Genomic DNA, 21,515 nt, shown 5'->3' with positions numbered 1-21,515 from the left:
CATGACTCCTTATGTCCACTAAACGGGTCTTTAACTCAGGATTTCCATCGTTGAATCAGTTTTTTTTTTTAAATGTAGATCACCGCTAACACAAATAAACTGAGCAACATAGTGAAAGATCTCAAACACTCAGATAAATAAATAAACATGGCAGGTTCGAAACAACTGACACAGAAGATGACATGAACAAACTGAAAGTGCATGGCTTTAGTAACAACAATGTGCCAAAACACATAGAAATGTAAAGTGAGGGTCATTAAAGGGGCTTAAGAAACAAACTTGCAAAAAAATGTTGATGTTTTGTTGCTGAGAAGCGCCGTGGTCAGCCTCCGGCTAAAATCAGGTAAGTTTTGTTTTTTTCTGCACCTGTGATCCTCTGATTTTCTGAAGTTGTGAGCCAGGAAAACCAACTTGTTCTCATTGGTTGGGAAAAGTGCGCTCTTTGCTTTATTTGCGATGAAACCCGCCTTAGAAAATATCCTCTTTGATGACGTGGAGGTGGAGGGGATGCTGTGAAGTCTCCTAGCAGCTCTTGACAACTTTGGATGTCTCTCCTTGTTTTTCTGCCACCGTTCCAGCTGCATTTCGTCATTTTTTGTATAAGCCTTCATCTCATTCATCCTGTTCCTCCTCATCCTCATCACTGATGATGACATGGAAGAAGTTGCTGATGTAACTTGCTCTTTACTTTCTTGGGGTCATCTTTATCCTTTTAAACCACTCCAATACTTTGGATCTTCTTTTGGTTTAGTCACCGGTAGATGCTTACAATCCTGCAGCGTGCTCACCTTCGGTCACATGGATTGTGCAGTGGGTAATTTATTAATGCGTAGTAAGGAAGAGGCCAGTTGTTTAAAAACACACTGCAAAGTGTGTGTTATTTTAGGTTAAGTGTCTCAGCCACATTCAGCTGACCAGTCCAGAAAAATGTCTTATTCCAAGTTATTGAAAGAAAAAATATGCTGTAACAAGAAAAACTAATATGCTAATCAAACAAGAGAAATTAGCTTGAAACAAAAATAATGTCTATTACAAGTAACTTTTCTCTTGTTCCATTGACAGATTTATTCTAACTTGTTACAGCAATTCAGACCTCATTTTGTCTTTAAATAACTTGAAATAAGACATTTTTCTGAACTGGTCAAGTGAATATGGCTCATATAAAGTAAAAAAAGAAATTTTGTACTGAAATAAAGACAAAAACACTTGATAAGATTTCAGTTTTTTTGCAGTGCAGGTTTTTTTTTATTTTTTAAGTAACAGATATCAGGCTTATATTGTTTACAATTGGCTATAACAAAAACAAAGACATTTTATGTAACACTGCAATAAACTAAATCTTATCAAGTGTTTTGGTTTTATTTTAAGTAAAAATTGTCTTATTACACTTGATTTGAGACAGTTTTAACTGATCTGTCCATAAAAATGTCCTGTTTTTAGTTATTTATAGACAAAATGAGGTCTGAATTGCTGTAACAAGTTAAAAAATATCTGCCAAAGGAACGAGGAAAATTTGCTTGAAACTAAAACAAAGTCTTCAAAGATGTAACTTTTCTCTTGTTTCATTGGCAGATTTTTTTTTAACACATGACGGCAATTCAAACTACATTTTTTTTATCTTCAAATAACTTGAAATAAGCCTTTTTTTTTCTGGACTGGTCAGGTGAATGTGGCTCATAAAAAACATGTTCTACGGAAAATTAGACAAAAACACTTCATAAGTTTTCAGTTTTTTGCAGTGCACTTGTTTTTTTCATTTATTAAGTAACAGAAATTAGGCTAATATTGTTTACAATAGGCTAAAACAAAAACAAAGACATTTATGTAGCGAACTGCAAAAAACTAGGTCTTATCTTGAGTAAAAAATGTCTCAGTAGACTCGATATGAAACACTTTTAACTGATCCTTCTTGTTTCAAGTTATTTAAAGACAAATCTGAATTGCTGTAACAAGTAAAAAAAATATGTGCCGATAAAAACAAGGAAAATTTGCTGAAAAATTTGCTTAAAACAAGAATAACGTCTTCAAAAAAGTAACTTTATTCTTGTTTTATTGGATTTTTTTGTCTATTTACAGCAATTCAGACCTCATTTTTGTCTGTAAATAACTTGAAATAAGACATTTTTTGGACTTGTCAGGTGAGTGTGGTTCGTATTAAGTCTAAAAAGACATTTTCTACTAAAATAAAAAAGACAAGATTTCAGTTTTTTTTGCATTGTGCACGTCTTTTTTATTTTTCGTGAACAAAAATTAGGCTGATTTTGTTTCACAAGAGGCTGTATAACACAAACAAAGACACTCTGTGTCAGTGGTTTTCAAAGTGTGGGTCTTGACCCCCTGGGGGGCTGCGGGGAGCACAAGGGGGGCCTGAGAAAATCTGAGGGAAGGGAAAAAATACAATCTATTTTTTTTAATCATTTAGATTTATATATAGTTTTTTATTATTATTATTTTTGATAACCATTTGTCCTGAACATACAACACATAAAGTGCTGTAATTGTCGGGTTTACATGTTTCCAATTGTACCTAAACACACCTTGTGAGACAGCTGCTATGGCTTCCCCTGTTTAACTACTGACGACATGTAAGAAAGGAGAGTCCCACCTTGGCTGACAGAGCCCTGAAATGCTTTCTTTCTTTTGCTACAACCGACTTGTGTGAGTCTGGCTTTTGTTTGTTAATGATTTCTTATTCCTGAAAAACATAACAATTATTTGAAAGTGAATAAAAGTTAGAAAAAGCATCTTCAAGTTGACATTTCTTTTCATATTCTGAAGCATTGTCTGTAAAGTTTGGGAACTCCTGCCCTGTGTAACAGCTGATGCTTCGCAGACTTGGACACCCCCATGTAGTCAGAGTGGTATGATCTTGTTTACACAACATCCCACTATGAGGTTCATAGTCCAATCAGAGTCCTCCAAATCAAAAAGTCCAGTCACTGATTATTCCAGGTCACCCTTTCTGTCCATGCTGGGACTGATCTGTCTTCTTGTTTTCTTGCCTCTTTCTGGTTTTTAAATCAAACGTCTTTGATAAAGTTTGCATTGTGTCACTTTTAAAGTTTGCTCTCAGTGTCTTTTGTTGCAAACTTTGATGAAAAGCACGACAGGATGGAAAAAAAGAAAAAAGGAGTCACTTGGTGTAATTCGGTCGAGACACACGTCCCAGCAGGTCTAACCTAACCCTGAAGGATTTCCAGGAGACGGCCCAGAGAAGACATGGAGGCCCAGATGAAATTAGGTTGTGTTAATACGGTGTGTCGTAAAGATGTCAAACAAATGGAGCAGATAAACTGTGAGTCAGTCATGTGGGCAGCCGGTTCAAGTGTGTGCACGGCGGGAAACAGGGCGCAACGTGACAATTTAATAACCTGCAATGTCACCTGGGAGCAATCATGCTGCCACCGGGCGCTGTTGTTGTAATTATCTCTGGGCTAAACACCTTCTCTGTGCTGATAAATCCACACATTACTGGAGTGCCATGTTGTTTCATACTGGAGCTATCTTTCCTTCCAGCCACCATCATCATCATCATCGTATCTTCCTCACAAACTGACAGCTCCTTGACTTTTCCTGCGATAACTCCTCTGATGAGACATCCCTCTCCGTTCCCTAAAAAAATCTACTTTTGGGATTTTTCTTCTCTTTACATTAATTTCTGTCTCCGGCTTATTCATTCCACCTACGTGCACATTATGAAACACAATCAATTCTGTTTATGGAATCTGAAATAATAGCCTGTCCACCCCCTCATTATGAAACAAAGTAAACAAACAAGTCCACGCTCAGTTTTCACATTTTTTAGATTTACCTTAACCCTGGGATGCCTCACGTAGGCGTGCTCAGGAAGGCTAAAAGCTCTCAGTCAAATGGCAGTGTGTATCAGATTAATTAAAAGTTAATGGTATGTTAATGGGCCGCTGTGGCTAAAGCTAATGCATAAAATGATTAAAATTGACATAAAATTAATTTCAATATTTGTACAATTAAATGATTAACTTTAGCAAATGGCCTGGTGTCATTATTCAGAGTAGATGGATCATCAGAGTAATTAACAGAGGTGGCTACTGACACCACGCCGGCTCCTCTGCTCATGAATAAACACAGAACAGGGGACGTCACATCTCCTCACAGAGAATTAGCTTCGCCGAGTTTGTTTCTCGTCTCACATCTCGACCGTTGTGACAGAGTGAGGCTGCTGAGGTGTCGTCGTGGTTGTCGTGGGTGTTTGGAGAAGAAAACCTGTTGTTGGATGTAAAGAGCTGTAAAATGTGAGACGATACTATCAGAGAGCGAAGTGTTGGATGGAGACAACACTTTAATTTTTTTTTCCATCCAATGGAAACTTACTCAACTCTGTTAATGATACAGCTGCTGCCATGTCATACAGATCAATACAACACATTATAATATCATAAAATTTGATAGAATATGACAAGAGTTTGAAAAAACTAAACAGATCCTGGTACTTTTTCAATATGGTGGCTCTCATTTGGATTTTCAGGAACAAGGCAACTTTATTTGTATGGCACATTTCAGCAAGGCAATTCAAAGTGCTTTACAGAGAAAACCTATTAAAAGGGAACAATTAAAATTAAATTAAAAAGCAGATTGAAAATAAAAAGACAAGATACAATAAAACAAAATAAAATAAAAAAAGAAAGGAGGTTGAAACAGATTTTAAGATATAAGCATAAATACAGTACAGTGTGCTGTAGTTAGCACCAATTAGCAGAAAGAAACTTGGTAGAAGTTGAATTAAAAATAAAAAAATAACATTATGTTTATATTACTGTGTGATAACTTAAATAAAAGTGGTTCTGTTTTTGTTAAGCCTTTTATATTGGCAGAAGCAGAGGGTCACTTTTTGTTGAGGCAGTGGCAGTGACTGTGTTTCTACGGTAGCAGAGAATGGACAAACTGTACGCCATGCTCAATGTTTGTACATAGCAAAAAAATGGAAGATGAAGAGGTTGTTGTTGTTGATAGTAAAAAGTTTCCAAATTGAGGATCAAACTCAGTGTCACAGGAGTTTATTTACCACCAATATTACTGGACACAAGAGGATACAATACATCACGTTAAAAAGATCAAACCAAACGATGTGATATGATATGATAGGGTACAATACGACCAAACGGTTCAATATGAAGCTAAACTAAACAAAATATGTAACAATATGATACCACACTATAAGATATGACACAATCCAAAACAACTTGGGATGTGAAACTTTTGTATTCCAAACAACACGGTGCTGAAGTCTAAATTGAAATTGGATTCAATTTAAAAAAAAAAAAATGTATCCCTGAGGGTCAATTAAGGTGCATAGAGCAGTCAACACAGACAGCACAAGCAGACAGACCGTATAGTACGTTTCCTTTGAAAGTTGACTGTTTTAAATGCTAAGATTGTTTCTCCAAGAAGATAAGAAATAAAAACAAGTTGCTTAGATAATAAAATACTATAAAACTGAGATACCAAAGTATTGAATTATATTGTTTTTTTTTCTTTTTCGGTCATGTCAGCACACTTATACAACATCACACATTGTCAATAGATGATCACATTATACATGTCTGAAAGGGAAGACGGGAGAAGCAGAGCTTATCTAGTCCCGTCCCCGTTTACTCAATATTTAGTCTCCTCTTTTTCACATATCGTCAGATTAATATAAATTTTGATTCCATTTACCGAAGTTTGGCGTAATTATTTATTGTCTTTTAGTGTCCATAGTTGATCTTTGGTTCTCCCGGGCCAGCTTGGCGGGTTGAGAAAACCTCATCGATTGCGTGGAAAGCTCAGCTTAGTGGATCCATTTTGAGAATGCCTGCCCCTCTGTAGTTGGTGGGATATATACTACTACCCCACATGTCAAACAGCATCACCTCATTCACAGTCATTGTTTTGGTACATTTGTCCTTTCTGCTGTCTTGTAGACCATTAAGATGCTAATAATATTAAGATGCTAATTAAATACTACTGGTACTGGTGCCTGGTTATTGGTATCAGTACTCAACAGTACCAACTTTTGGTACTTTTGTGTGTTTTTTTTTTATTTGGTAATAAATATTAATTTGTTTAAAAAAATTTCCAATCTATAACTTTTCAGTGCTGTGTTCATGTTTAGCATTGAAAATCTCCTACTCTTTCACTCCCTCATAGTCACTAGGATGCGTTGGGGTATCTAAACATGGTACTGTTTGATTTTACATGACTCAATACTCAGTACTAGGAATGCATGGAGCCAACCCTTCTGGTCCCAATACAGATACAGATACCGATACCTGGGCTTCGGGTATCGACTGATACTGATACTGATCTGATACGGGTATTAAATAATAACTTGCATGATCTACCGTGGGATCAGACCGGTAATGTTTTGAGCAAAAGACATAAAATGAGTACATATGGAATTACTGAGGTTGATATTTATTGAAACTAGAAGTGTTTCAATGTCATAGTTTAGCCTCAGTGTCAAGTTTGGATCGATCCTTTCCCACTGATACCCAATCCAGCTTTGAGGGGCTGTATCGGGCCGATACTAGGATCGGATCGGTGCATCCTCACTCGGTACGACAGACAGAATTCAGTCGGCACCTATAAAAGTATCTAAGAGCTTACAAGAGCTCACAGTTTCACTTAGCAGATGCTTTTGTCCAAAGCAACGTACAGGCACCTTGCTTAAGGGCCCCTCGACAGTGCTCAGGTAATTCCCAATCTTGGTCCATACTGGGACTTAAACCAGTGACCCTGGATGTGAATGGTTGAAAAGGATGAAAACTTATTTTGCTTTTACCACAACCAAAACCCTTAGATGGGACACGAAACCAGGACACCCTGGTAATCGGTCGTATATGTGATGTGTTTAATGTATGTGGGAATCAAAACTTACAATAAACCTTTAAAATATGATGAGGTATGATGGACTTTATCTTCCTGAGAAACTTGTTTCAGACTCAGCTGCTGAATACAGTTAGCTTCTATGAGTAAACCCTCCATAGCTTGAATCTATTTAAACAACATGTTTTAAATGCACAGGCTAAGTTAATTCATGCACGCCTGCAGGTCTCGGTGGATTTAACACGTGCATTCTGACTCTCATTGCATGCAAAACTGCTACTGCTGACACATATCTGCAGATGGCGGCTCGTCTTTTCCTCCAAAAGTAAGAACACAGACAGATGGACCATTTACCGTTTACATCCTGGCACAGCCCAATATTTCCTTCTCAAGCTTCGTCTTCCCAGTTTCACCCGAGCATAAGCAGCTCTCAGTGAAGGCATAAATCTCTCAGAGGATTGCACTTTTCTTTGGGGACCCCCTCCTCTGAAATCCATTCCACTGCACATAATTGCAAATAAGTAAATCTGAATCTGAATTATGCAGAAAAAAAACTGTAAATCACTTCTGCTTTAATTAAATTTTTAGGGATTTAGGCTTGGCTTCATGCTAAACCCCCAGCAGTCATCTCATAACTTTGCCAACAATGCAGGAAAATAAGCCATCCATCATCCTAAAAACTGCGACGTTCCCTTTGATTTCACAGTATTTTCACAGTCGTCAGAGTTATTTGAAGATAGCGTCTGCGGCGTATTGTGTTTCACTCACCAAAGGATCACGCTGGTCATTTTGTTATTTCTGTAAGAAATGGGGAAATTGCAATTTAAAGGCGATACTTGAAATGGCTGGTAAAGCAATAAGAAGTTCTGGAAAAGCACTCTCTACCCGGGGAGAGCGGCGCGCTGGATGTGAAATCACGGTTGTCCTTGTTCAGAGATTTGATGTGCTGAGGCAATGGAAAATGACCGGGCGAACTCACCTCATCTCCCTTTTTTTCTTCTCTTAAGACAAGAAAATTGCTCTCCATTACATCCAGCTAAGCAGTTTAGGCTGTGAATCCCGGTGGCAAATGAGTCTTTCCTTTAAAAAGGCCGAGCACATGTGGGACTGATTATTACGAGGGCCGGCCCAGGATTATTAATCAATGACAGTAATTACCCACCTAGCATAGCGGAAAGACTCCCAAAAATCGTCTGTTACATCAAATTGACAAGGAAATTGTCTATTTGCCCTTATGTTAGACAAGTTACTCATCTGCTGGGAGATTAATTATCAAATGGAAATATGATGTCAAGTGTAACAAGCCTTGTCACAGATTTATGGTTGTGCTGCTGGAGCATGTGCTGCAAAATGGTCCGTGATTGTTTCAATATTTGTGTTAAAGTCCAAGTATGCCTTAAAGCCTGTGAGAGGGAACTGTGTCTGTTAGGATGCAGACTTCATTTCCCATGAGCACTTTCACCATCAGTGTGCATTTGCAGATCTACTTATTTCATCCAAGGCAACAATCAGTAGGATTCAGAATGATGCGTTGACATGCAGCTTGAGAAATCAGACTATGAGATCAGTCAGCTTGAGATCAGACTGTTAAGATGTAAACAGCTTAGTCAGACCTAGAACTGACTAAGCACAGCTTGATTGAAGTAAGCCACCTTTTTCTGAACATATTCCCAGACAAGACCTGATCCCTGCTGTGACTTTACGATTCAGCTATGACCTTAGTCAGACCTCTGCGCTTATACAGCTATTCATCGGGATACTTGACCTCTGATACAATATCTGTATGATAACTCTTAAAACTGAATAGATTATACTTTATTTATCCCAGAGGGGGAATTCAGGAGGAGTCACAGCAGCAATCAAGAAAACCAAAGTAAGAAAGTGTATAGAAAGTGTAAAAAGCTCCATAAGAAAATAGATGCTGACAGCTTGTCCATCATTGTCCAGTCAGCCAGCCTCCACCTCCACAGGGTCCAGGACTGAGCTTCTTCAGCAGTCTGTTCAGTCTCTGTCTCCTGGATCCTGTCTGCTCACAGCAGGTGAAGCTCTTCACATGTGGAGTCTGGTGTTAGCTCTGTTAGCCATGTCTCTGGTACTCCCTCTGTTGCTGGGTTAGCACAGCTAGCTCGTCCTTCTTATTGGAGATAGATCTTACGTTCCCAACAACGATGGATGGAAGGACAGGTCCATGTCGTCACTTCTTAGCTCACACCTGAGAACCAGCACGTCGTCCTCACCTCCTTCTCCTCACCTTGTGGGAAACATCTGGCCTAGCACCAGTTCGCATTGACATGCTACAGGCTGCTAACAGCTGATTTCACATGTAAACAATGCAGCCATGGTTACATGTAGGATCTCCAGACAAAGACAGAAACAAAAGTAGTAAAAATATCACTGAAGACACAAAAGAAAACTGGTGTCCATGACCAACAAATGAGCCATACAAAGTAATGATCCACTCCAAATGCAAAAACGACGAAAAAGAGATGAAAGATTCCAAATATTTTATTCCTAAACTTGATGATATGGGTTTTTATGCCACATACACAAATGTTTTCTCTCTAGTTTTGGGTCAGTTAGTTTAAAACCAGTTTAAGTTTTAATTTTTACATTGTAGCAGATTTTTTTTTTTTTTTTACGCAAAATCAGATATTTTATGAGAAACATTGGTTCCACCAATTGACATTAATCAGTCACCCATTTTTTTTTTTTTTGCAACATTAGTTCGATGTCACACTAGTTTTGAGCGACAAACTTGATTCACTTTGTTTTCAGACTAAGTTTATGTTTGAAACACTGAATGTGACTTTCAGTATTTCAAAAACAATAAACTAGAAAAGTTGTTTTCAGTCAAACAGTTTTGACGACATACACACCACCTCAATCTTATTCTTAGTTAACAGTGTAGAAGACTGCATTATATCACCTACTGTGATATCCTGATACTACCCAACAGCCCTGATGTGTATCTTGCCAATACTCGTCCCTAACGTGTAGTAATTTGGCTGTTTTAGCAAGCGAAGCTGTGGAGTAGAGTTTCTCCCTCTAAAAGTCTTCAAAAGAAATTCTCTTCTCGCACATCCCATTGCAGTATCAGCCACGAGGACAAAACATTTTACAAAAAACAAATCTCTGAAGAACAAAAGCTCTTCTCCTTGCTAAACTCCACCAGCAGCAAAAAAGCTCCAGAAAGAGACTCTTCAGAGTGAGTGACGGATACTGAAAGTGCTTCTTTTTCAGAGAGATTAGACCTGAACACAGACACTGACACTCAGTTTAAAGAAAAAAACAATCAGCAAAATAAAATCCTTCACTGACACAAAGATAGATGACTTAGGTCTGCACAGACTACTGAAACAAAGCAGTTAAAGGGTTAAAAATAACTATTTTGCTTTTATGAGCTGCTCTCAGACTTAGCTGAATATGTTCAAGCAGATTTTGTCGTTCTCACCTGGACGTACTTTTGCATCACTTTAACTTCTGAAGTCTGTCTTGTAAAGTTCATTACACTGCAAAAAGCTGAAATCTTATCAAGAGTTTTTTGTGATTGCGGTTTAGCATGCATTTTTTTTTTTTTTTTGCATATCTTTAGTTCACTATTACAATCACAGTAAAACATTGAGTGAATGATTTAACTTCAAGCCATGTAGATTTTTGCCCAAAAAACTAGCATTTTGTCTTTTGATGGTTTTACAAGGAAGAATGAGTAAATGTTACTCTTTCCCCTCCAGGTCTGTGTACGTTAAGCTAATTTTCTTTCTTTCTTTCTTTCTTTCTTTCCTTCTTTTTATTGCAGCCTTTGCGAATGGAAAATTGCGTTCTGTTAATTTACGAAGTCAGTTTCAAATTCAATTAAATGTTCAGCCCTACTGACCAGCCCAAATAATGTCTCGTTTCAAGTCATTTAAAGACCAAAATAAAGTCTGAATTGCACATTTTTATTGTTCTTTTGGTATGTTTTTTTTTACTTGTTAGGGGAGAATGGAGTAATGTGGGACAGTTTTTCCGTTTGCTCCCCTCTAAGCGAGCTGAAATGATGATTTTTTTTTTTTTTTTTTTTTGGCTGTTTTTCTTTTTCTTTTTTTGAAAAGAATGAAATGTTAAAAGGCATGTTTGCCGGCAGCTTTTCTGTTTTGTAATTTTTTTTTATAGTACTGTCATGTGATTGTTGATTAATAACCTGTGAAAGAAGGGGCAGATGCAATAAGAGTTTTCTTCAGTAATTTAGGATATTTTCTAGCAATGGAAATCATCAGAACGTATTCAGGGCAGTTGATTCAGTTGACAGCAAGAAAATTTACTTTTACATGCAAAAAAACATTTCTTTTAAGAAAAATCATGCTTAACACTGCACCCTGAGTTTATCTCCTTCATGGCCAGGGGGAAATGGGAGGGGCTTGAAAACATAACTGTCAGATGACCTCAAATATGATCTGTTGCCAGGATACGGGGGTGTCTCACATTACCCTGTTCTCCCCTACAACAAATCAGACCTCATTTGTGTCTTTAAATAACTTGAAACAAGACGTGTTTCTGGACTGGTCAGGTGAATGTGGCTCATATTGAGTACAAACAGAGAATTTTTGCTGAATATAAGACAGAAACATTTGATAAGATTACCGTTTTTGCAGTGTATTTTGCGTCCTTGTCTTCTTCAGATGCAAAGCTAATGAAGTCAGCTGTGAACATTTTCTCTTGGACAAATTTAAAGTGTTAAAAAGTGCATCAGCAGAGGTATTCATTGATTCAAAAAGTATCTTAATAACTCAAACTTGATGTGATTTTATGGATCAGCCACAAAGAACACTTTTTGACTTTTGCTTTAGGAAATAATCCAATTTAGTATTTTCAGTCAGAGATTCAAGGACAACATGTTTAAAAGATGATTATGAGCCAGTCCATCCAGGAACTGCTCTTTTTCTGTTCTCTTTAAAGTTTTTCTCTGTGGTTTATAACAGAGAACAGATATCAGGCTACAGATGAACAGAAAGTGTCGTTGAGTTTTCAGGGATGATCAGAGGAAGGTTTTTAATGTGCATTAACATTAATTCACTGGATGTTTATTTATAAGTTCCAGTAACTGTTGGATTTTACGTTCAAAGCCTTTTGCTCACTTCATAAACCTTCATTTTACTTTTAATCATAAAACACAACGTAATTATTTATCACTCAGAGACTGAGTGCTGAAGGTAAACATGGTTAGGATGGATGGATGCAGGATGAAAGGAAACGATTAAACGCTCTCATTATGAAGATGTTGTTTCCTTGTTACATTAGTATCTGCGTTTCTTCTCACTCCCTGTGTATTTGTGAGGAGGATCTGCAGAGGCTCAGCCATGGAGTGAATCTGACGTTATTATGCCGGGTCCTCAGGTTCACGCTAATAACGCTCAGCGAAGCCTCGCAGGTTAATCTGCACTCGCACATTTTAGCCCAGGCTGTCACAGCAGACCTCGAAAGCATTCGGAGTTCAAACTGGAGGTCTGCTTTGGAAAGTTAGCGTCCCAGAGGAACTCTTAGATAGACATCGAGTGTTTTCACTCTCCAATTTCATCTGAAATCTCTTACCCGGGTCTGTTTTCCTCCCTGGGGCGACTTTAGATTGACAGTTCAAAACGTTTGTGCTGTTTATTGTTTTGCTTCTCCCGCTCTGCATTATTCTCTGAGCTCTAAGTATATGCTTTAAATAATGCATCACATTTAGATACAACAAAGAAGGGCCAACATTTCCTTTTTTTCATGCTGCTGTCATAACAATGGCCTCTTTGTGTTTTCTTCTTTATTAGAATCAGGGAGAAATGTTTCTCAGGCTTTAACTCAAAACATTAACGATGAGGAAATCCTCTCCTTTCAACCTCATGTTCCACTTTTACAGGCACGCAACTATTTCCACAGCGTTCCCCGTGCATACAGTGTTCAGTCTTATCTGTTAAACAGGCCTAATCTCAATGTACAGAAATAGTCTGACCTCCTCCTCCACCACCTCGTCCTGTCAGATAAATTGTGCTTATTGGGATTCAAACCAAACTGCTTTTCACTCCGACTTATCAGTTAAACTTAGGGATTGAAGCCTCAGAGTTCTGCTTCAGGAGACAGACACATCTGTATTTCTGCAGCTCGGTCTGAACTCTGATTATTCTCTGATCGGGAACTCGATGCAAACATCTCAGAGCGCACTCGGCGTGCTCTCTGTCTTCCACAATGACCGACACTTCTCCCGTCTCCACAGTGTGCACTCGAGCTTTAAGAGAACGGCGTGCAGCTCTGTCTTTTTATTTCATGTTTTTCTCTCTGCTGCTGCAGCACGTCTGTTTGCTTCCAGTGAATCCATACTTCTACAAGCCGCGCTCTGCTCCCTTTAATAACGCTGGAAGTTTCTGCTTAACCTTGAGTACAAGATGTTGTGAATCAGCAGCATTGTTTGCAGGAATGCCTTTCCACTGAGAGTTTCATGAAGCCAGTTCCTGTTGTCAGAGCCTGACAGACCAATTCATGGACTGAGAGCTTCATAACTTGTCTTCTGTATAGGTCCAAACTTTTTTCTCATTGTTATACTTTAACTTAATGTGGACCTCTGGGACCCCTGTAGATGAATTGTCCTGTTCTTAGGTGTTTTCTTATTTTGAAGATGTATTTTTGGAGCGTTTTTGTCTTTATTAGATAGGTCAGCTAAAGACCTAATGGACTTAATGGACCTAAACCGCTCAAATAACCTGCGCCCAATCAGAGGTGTTATCTTTTACAGTATAAAAACAAAAAGTTGTAAAAACTCAAAATTTGAAGGCAGCCATCTGTGCAGGATTTTTGAGTTTTGACACCGACTATAAATCTTGTGTTTGAACCAAATAATACAGTTTTTGTGTGATAAATTATTATTCTTATAATAATAATAATAATAATAATAATAATAATAATAATAATAATAATAATAATAATAATAATAAATATTATTATTATTATTATTATTATTATTATTATTATTATTATTATTATTATTATTATTATTATTATTATTATTATTAATCTATTTATTTGTTTGTTTGTTGTTGTTGTTTTTTTTTTGTTTAACTGATATTTTGCTCTAATATTTAGTCAAGACATGACCACTACAGGACATTTTCATAGTACCCCTTGCACCTGTAACTCTCCCTTTAACTCCATTAGCTGAAAAATAAATAAATAGAAAAATAAATAAATAAATAAATAAATAAATAAATAAATAAATGAATGATTAAAAACAAAAAACAAAACATGATATAAAATAAATAAATACAAAAATTAGAATAAAAGTCTGTACCAGAAGTTAAACTCATGAACATAGCTCACCAATCCAGCAGCAACAACAACAAAAATATAAATAAATCATTAAATAAATCATTAAATAAATAAATAAATAAATAAATAAATAAATAAATAAATAAATAAATAAATAAATAAATAAATAAATAGATTTATAAATGAATAAATAAATAAATAAGTACATATATTTACATACATTAATAAATAAAAGATGGTAGATCAATTTAAAGAGGTGAAAAAAAAATTGTGCAAGCATGTATATTATTTATTTTTATTTATTTATTTATTTATTGTGTATTTTTGGAAAGTGATTGCACATAGTTTATATTTTGTACTTGAGATTGTAACTCATACATTGTACAAATACTCATGCTGGAAATTGAAAATTAATTAAAGACCCTTGTAGATTAAGTTGGAGACCCTGTTCGTTGCTAATAGCATAGAATATTCAGTTGTAGCCTCTGACCTATAATTTCAAGTTCTGCTGACTTAACACATGAAATAAGACCAGCTTTACACATCAAACTTACTACAGGTAGTCCAGATAATGAAGCTAAAGCAGAACATGTTTTGTTTGCTTTACAAAAAAAATCATTTTCACACCAACAATTTTAAGTTTTCATACAGTGTAGAGCTTCATCATGTTGCTCAATGACAATCTCAAGGTAAGGATGAAGAAGTTATTTTAATTTGGACTGTGTGTGTATGTGCTTCTCATCCAGGAGAATTAGTTTAAGTTTTAAACTTTTTTTTCTACCTAGATGAAACTTCCTGACTTCTTTAGACTGCAGCAAATAAAGTGATCCGTGTGTGAACCATCGTCTTTCTGAAGCTATCGTATATACAGCCATACGGCCTCTCTGTCAAGGCTTCCTTGGTGTCATACAGATGCACTCGGTGCCCTTCAGCATCTCCATGACACACAGCTGCTTTCATCTAAATGTTGTGTAAACACTTCCTGTGTAACAGTAGAGGCTCAGAGATGTTGCTGCAGTGAGGGTGTGAGAAGCTTTGTTAGGAGAGTCAAGGCCGAGGGAAGGGGGGAGGGCTGACAAGATGACTGAGAAACCTGCTCGAGGAGGAGGAAGTTTCAGGACCTAACCTGAGTCATTTACGCTTTGACACAGGAAACTCAAACCTCAGGTTGTTACAGAGCACAGCTTTGTTATCCTTCAGTATTTGACATAATCTGCTCAAATTTTATTATAGAATGAAAGTTGTTGAGTGCACTTCAGCAAGTTCAGAGAAACCGATTCATGACAAGTGATAAAGAAGAGTTTTTCTTGGTGTCTTTGTCTCCTGACGACTCCAGCTTTGGTGTGATTCCTCAGTAAGAACTCCAAGACATGACTTTAACCCTTCCTAACGTATTATTAGCAATATATTTGCTGAGAAAAAATGTACAAAGTTGTAAACTGACAGTCCACACATTAATTTATTCTGAGTGATTGCTTGTTGGAGCTTGTTTTCTACCTCTCTTAGCTTGATATGTTCCAGTAGCTGTGAGGAATAAGAAATATCTTATGTGAGGAGTGAGAGGAAGAACCAGACTCCAGAATCAGTATGAAGTGACTTTTAGCTCAAAATGACGACTCCATGTTTGTGTGTTTTGTTTGTGTTTGAGTCCTCGGTAATTATTCATATTTTCTTTTGACGGTCCTGAAAGAGAGGTGTAATGGAGGCCACAGCTCAAACTCCACTTTACAGTTTTTATAAAGTGCTTTTCATACAGTCGAGCATGTCGCCCAAAGTGCTTCACAAAAGAACAGATATGGATAGGGTGCTACACAGTAAGATGGCGGACATAAAAATACTTAGAAATCAGATCCATTTAGTAAAACTAGGAGTCTGCAACCTTTACGTTGAAAGGAGCCATTTTGCCACATCTCACCTGAATTAAAGCCGTTCTGGAGACAAAAGTTTATCGACGTAATAAAGACTTTAAAGTGTGTTAAATTCAATACACAATTAAAACTAATAAATAATTATCTAAACTCAAAGTTTTTTATATATGTCATCGTACCTGTGATGTCTTAGTTTTTATAAAAAGAAAATAGAAAAAAAATAAAAGATTTGAAAATGTTACACAATTGGCAAAAATTTAAAACATTTTTTTAAATTGTTAAAAAAATCTATGAAAACAGAAAAAAAAAAAAAAAAGTTTTGAAATTTAAAAATATTGCCAAAAAAGTTTAAAAGCTTTGAAATTTAAAAAATTGCCAAAAATAAAATTTTAAAAAATGCATTTTTTATTTAAAACATTGCCAAAAAATTAATGTAAAAATGCATTTTTTTTTGGAAATTTAAAAAAATGCAAAAATGTCTTAAATTTTTGTAATTTAGGAAATTTAAAATAAAAAAAAAAGATTAATAAAAAAAAAAAAATCAAGAAGTATTTTGTAATCTCAAAAATTTGCAAGAGAATCCATCCACACAGAAATAAAATCTGTATTTTCTTCCAGATGAGTCTTTTTGTAGATGTAGTTATCTTCCCAGGGCTGTAAAACTTGAGGTTAGCCACAGGTGCATGGAAAGTTGGTGGGCTGTTGATGTTGTAGGAGGTGAAGTAGAGCGGTGGCAGGCTTTATTGACAGATGGGATGAAGATTTAGTTCAACTAAATGTTAACACAGGATTTTATTTAGTGTCAGTGTCTTTAATCATCAATACCCTCTGGAAGAAAAACAAAAACTCTTTATTTTATACATTTTTAAAGGTACAAGGAGCCACTGCAGAGGAGTCAAAGAGCCGCAGGTTGAAGACCCTTGAATAAAACCAATAAAATAAGAAGAAATGGAAGGTTAAAGGAAATTGAAAAAAATCACATGAAGTTAAAAGGATCAGATAAAAACTTGAAATATGAAGATAAATAATGAAATAAGATTGAAAAGGAAGTATCTGGGGTAAAGTTTGCCCTTTCACACACAGTGTTTTTGTTTTGCGAGCTTCACGGGAACCTTCAGTACCTCGGTGAGACAAAACACCTCTGGGAAACACAGCCCAGTTCAGCTCCGCTCCTTCTCTACCCGCTGCTCCCTTTCAGCACAAAACAGAAGTCTCTGGTGTTTACTGTAACTGCACCTGTGCTAATAATACTAATCATCAGCCTGTGATAAATCCTCCTCTCTTAGAGCATGAGGAATCTTTCCCATGGCCTACTTAATCTGGGAGACCAGGCCTTCTGCTCCTTCTCTCTGCTCTCAGCAAACAGAGATAAATCACAGCAAGTACCCACTATTAGTAAGTGACATATAGCCCATTCTGATTAAATTACTCCCTGGAACATTATCATTCTGCCCAGTTTGTTTATTGAAAGCAGGCTCTGCCTCGTCACATAGGGAGCTGACATCTTCAGATGGAGAATAGGCAGAACGCCAACTGTTTATCTGAGGACATCGAGCTCCGCTTTCCATGAAACCTTTAACAGTTTTTCTTTAAGATACAAAATGTTCATGGATTTGAATGAGTCCTGCATCAATGCCGGTGAAAAAAAAGGAAAGGTCAGACAAGTGGAAGCCATTTAATGTGTGTGGACTCTCGTTCATCACTCTGTTTTCATGTCTTTGTATTCAGCTTCATCGTGATGCATGTCTCACTTTATGGACTTGGTTTGAAAAGAGCTTCCTCCAGCTTTAGACGTGCTCTAATCAGTCAAATCTGACACATAGGAATCAGTGAATCTGAAAGGTTCCCCTTCACTGTTAGTACATCGTTAGCAGTGACAGCCTTGCTCCTAACAAACCAAATGGCTAACATGGCAGACGGCTGAACAGGCCGTACTTTATCTCTGCACTGTGAATCCAATCGAAGCTGTGGGACCGTTTCTCCCTCGCCTGGTGTGAAAGAAACCCTTTGTTGTAGGAGATAAATTACCAGAGTTTGACTCAACCCTGGTGGTAATCACAGGCGGAGGCCGACACGGTGCTAAGTCAACATCTCCTCTGCTGCTCACTGTTAGCACTCACATCATAAATGTCACTTTGTCACTTCGTGCTCACTTCATTTACCAGATGGGCTCTACCGCAGACTTTCCCAGGCAGTTTGGGAGTTTTTAGGGTTTCTGTCTGGGACCTCAGTCTGTCTCTGTTTGCTACTGTGGCATCGAGTCATGATACCATGTTGGCTTCCTGAAGAATGAGAGATGCATTGTGGTTAGAGAAAAATGGATTGAAGCTGCTAACGCACCAAAATATGTGCTTTATTTTCTGATTTTTCTTAAAGGTAGAGTCTGCAGGATCCTTAAAGAATAAAATATGAAACTTTACAGGAATTATCCTGCTAAATTGTCCTCTATGCATGTGTGTCAGTGTCTGCCTCAACCCCTTCCTCTGCCTGGATAATGATGTTTCGATTGTATGGGGACGTTTCTGGGCGGAGAGTGAACGTGGTTACATCAGCTAATCAAAGAGCGCCCAGTGCACAAGTGACTTTGATGATTACATGATTAGTGAGTGGAAGCTAATCAGCGCAGCTACGATAGCGGACTAGCATGGATGAAGATAAACAGACTAAGTGAAATGAAATGCCAAACAGATAAAGTTTTCCCTAAAGGAGAGTGAAGCTTGGCTCAACTTTCACTCGCTTTCAGATACTTGTAGAGCAGCACAGAACGAAGAGTGACGTGAGTTAACTTTATGCTAACCAGGGATGAGTCAAATACCGGTGATTAGCTTGTGCTAACATGCCAAGTCAGGTGCACAGCTCTCGAGTCTCTCCCATGTACAAACGTGATGCTAAAGTTGGTTGCTAATGAGGGTGTTCACATTGTCATGGTTGGAAGCTGTGGGTGTGGGCTGCTGCTGGCACTGAGCCAATGAGAAGCCCAGTTTGAATGTTGTGTTTACTGATAAATAACCAAAATTCTTGCACACCCTACCTTTAAGGATTAATTTAAGGCAGCGTAAAGCATTTCGCTAGTCTTGCACTTCTTCCATGAGCTGTTAGCATCGTTACTCCTCTGTGCAGAGCTGTGCTGTGCACTCTAACATCATAGAGCTAAACCAGGAGTCTTCCATTGGAGCCACAAAATCTACTTTATCCTCACGATAAAGACAAAAAAGTGTAAACAATTCTAAACATTGTAAAAATTTAGTGAATAATTATCTTAACAAGAAGTATTTTGTACAACTGATTTTTATTTTAAATGAATTTTCAAATATTTAATAAAATTTTGATTTTTTTTTACATAAGTTAAATAAATTTGCTAAATTTAAGAAATTTCAATAATTGAAAAAAATGAAAAAAATTGAAAATTTCCTAAATTTCCAAATATTTTGATTTTCTTAAAAAGAAACAAAAAATGTAAATTAAGAATTTTTGTATGACCAATTTTTATTTTTTATAATTTTGCAAATATTTAATAAAATTTTTAAAACTTATCATAACATAAGTTTAATACATTTGCTAAATTTAAGAAATTTCAGTAATTGAAAAAAAAAGAATTTTAAAAAACATGCAAAAACTTGCAAAACTTCCAAATATTTTGAATTTTCAAAAAGAAATAAAAAATGTTATTTCAAACAGTTGCCATATTAGTTTTTTGATGTTTTTTTTTAAATTTGGAATGTTTTTCAAAAATTTGGAATTTAAGAAATTTTCAAAAATTAAAAAAAGCAAAAATGTGTCAAAGCTTTATTGCAAGATATGATGCATATTTAGCTCAACAAACTGATTTTATCATTTAATCTCTCTGTAAGAAAAATAAAAATTCTTTATTTCAATAATGTCTTTTTAAAGCGACAAGGAGCCACAGCAAAGGAGTCAAGGAGCCGCATGAGGCTCCAGAGCCACAGATTCACACTCTTTAGCTAAAATCTGACACGAGCAGAGACTGAAAGTCCTCATCTGTTAATTGTGAAGTCAATTCATGGCAAATGTACAAAATTGTACAGTTTGGATCTAGCACGCAGGAAAAGCTCCACAGCTGCACGGAAACTGCACATTTCTGAACACATAAAGACATCTCTAACCTCCCTAAAACAGCACTGAGTGGGATAAAAACAAATAGTGTGTGAAACAAATGAATGATATAAATGATAAATCATCTATGAAGCTCTAAGATGTTTTTGGTTTGTGAAAAGGGCTTTTCAATTTGGACAAGAAGAGGTTTGTTATGGTCTGTGTTTGAAATATGATCTCTCATCTTCATTTCTGGAGCAGCACAAAGCCCAAACACCTCTCACTTTTTTTTTATAACCTTTGATGCATAAAAGATAATGGTCAGACCTTCCTGTTGGGTTGAAATGTTGAGCTCTTTGTGATTAAAAACCTCTGACATGTCAGGATTAATGATTGAATAAATTTAGTATGAAAAGGAAGATCAGATATCAAGGAGAGGCCAGATGTTTGCTGGCATTATTTATGAGAGGAAAAGTGCCTCTGCTGCTCCAGGCTAATCAGCGCGCTCTCTGCCTCCTCTGGCTGTAAAGAGTGCACTCTGAAGAAGGAGAACAAACCTAATTTTACTGCTGCTCCATAAAAGTCCGAGCAGCCCTCAACGCGCCCCTCTTTTCAGATATTTGTGTTTCCTTTGTTGGCTGGCCTGTCAGTCTCCCAGGCCTCTTGAGGACTGGAGTAATTTGGTAATTTTGTCTAAACGGTGATACTGTAATTATGTGGCATCAGCTGCCTGGCTGTCAGTGAGACGGCCAACGGTCATTCATCACCAGGAAACCAGGAGGGGGGGGTGGCATCTTGACTGATGGGGTAAACACAAGCAAAGAGAAAGTGTGGTGGTCTCTCCTCAAAAAAAGGGTGAAAATAGGAGGTGAGAGGCCTTTAGAGTAATGGGGTGCTAAAGCAGCTACAGCCTGTGTGGCAGCAGGGTTGTTTTGCAGATAGAGGCATGGGGGGGCAGTAAGACATGTCTGAGGCCCCAGACTGACAGTGATGCATCAGGAGGGAGCCTTTGGATGGCAGATGAAGGGGGACCACAGGAAGGTCAGGTCTGAAGTGGAATGTGGCAGCGGCTCTAATGCAGTCCTGCCTCCCCATCTGTCCGTGAGAAAGCCCCGAATAATGAATCCTGTGTTATAGGAGGCTCGTCACCCAGAGGTGGTGCATTCACACACACACACACACACACACACACACACACACACAGAGCCACAGAAGGAAAGGTTTTTCCAGCAGATTTCTCCTCAGCCATACTGGTTCTGATAACAAGATTTGGGTTTGGGCCAACAACCTTTGTTTTGTCCTCCGATTTGGATCAGGGGATGAGCGCAGTGAGACGAAAACTGAAACACAAGGATCAAGGTCAAGTTAAAGGAAACTCTTTTACAGATTGAAGTTCACAAACAACTCAAACATAATCCATCAAACACTGCTCTGTCTTAATGAGCCCAAACACTATTTCCAAAAATGACAACAAAG

At 37.2% G+C, this 21,515-nt stretch overlaps 1 protein-coding gene across 5 annotated transcripts in view; it reads left to right on the top strand.

The window, feature by feature from the left end:
* The window catches only part of macrod2 (mono-ADP ribosylhydrolase 2), a 925,620-nt gene that overhangs the window by 384,046 nt on the left and 520,059 nt on the right, over positions 1–21,515 (top strand). The window lies entirely within an intron of this gene.

This window comes from Halichoeres trimaculatus, unplaced genomic scaffold (assembly GCF_033239565.1).
Source record: "Halichoeres trimaculatus isolate MK-OKI-2021-1 unplaced genomic scaffold, fHalTri1.1 fHalTri1_scaffold_8, whole genome shotgun sequence".
NCBI lineage: Eukaryota > Metazoa > Chordata > Actinopteri > Labriformes > Labridae > Halichoeres > Halichoeres trimaculatus.
The sequence above is the reverse complement of the archived record's forward strand: the minus strand, read 5'-3'. Positions and strand labels throughout refer to the sequence as shown.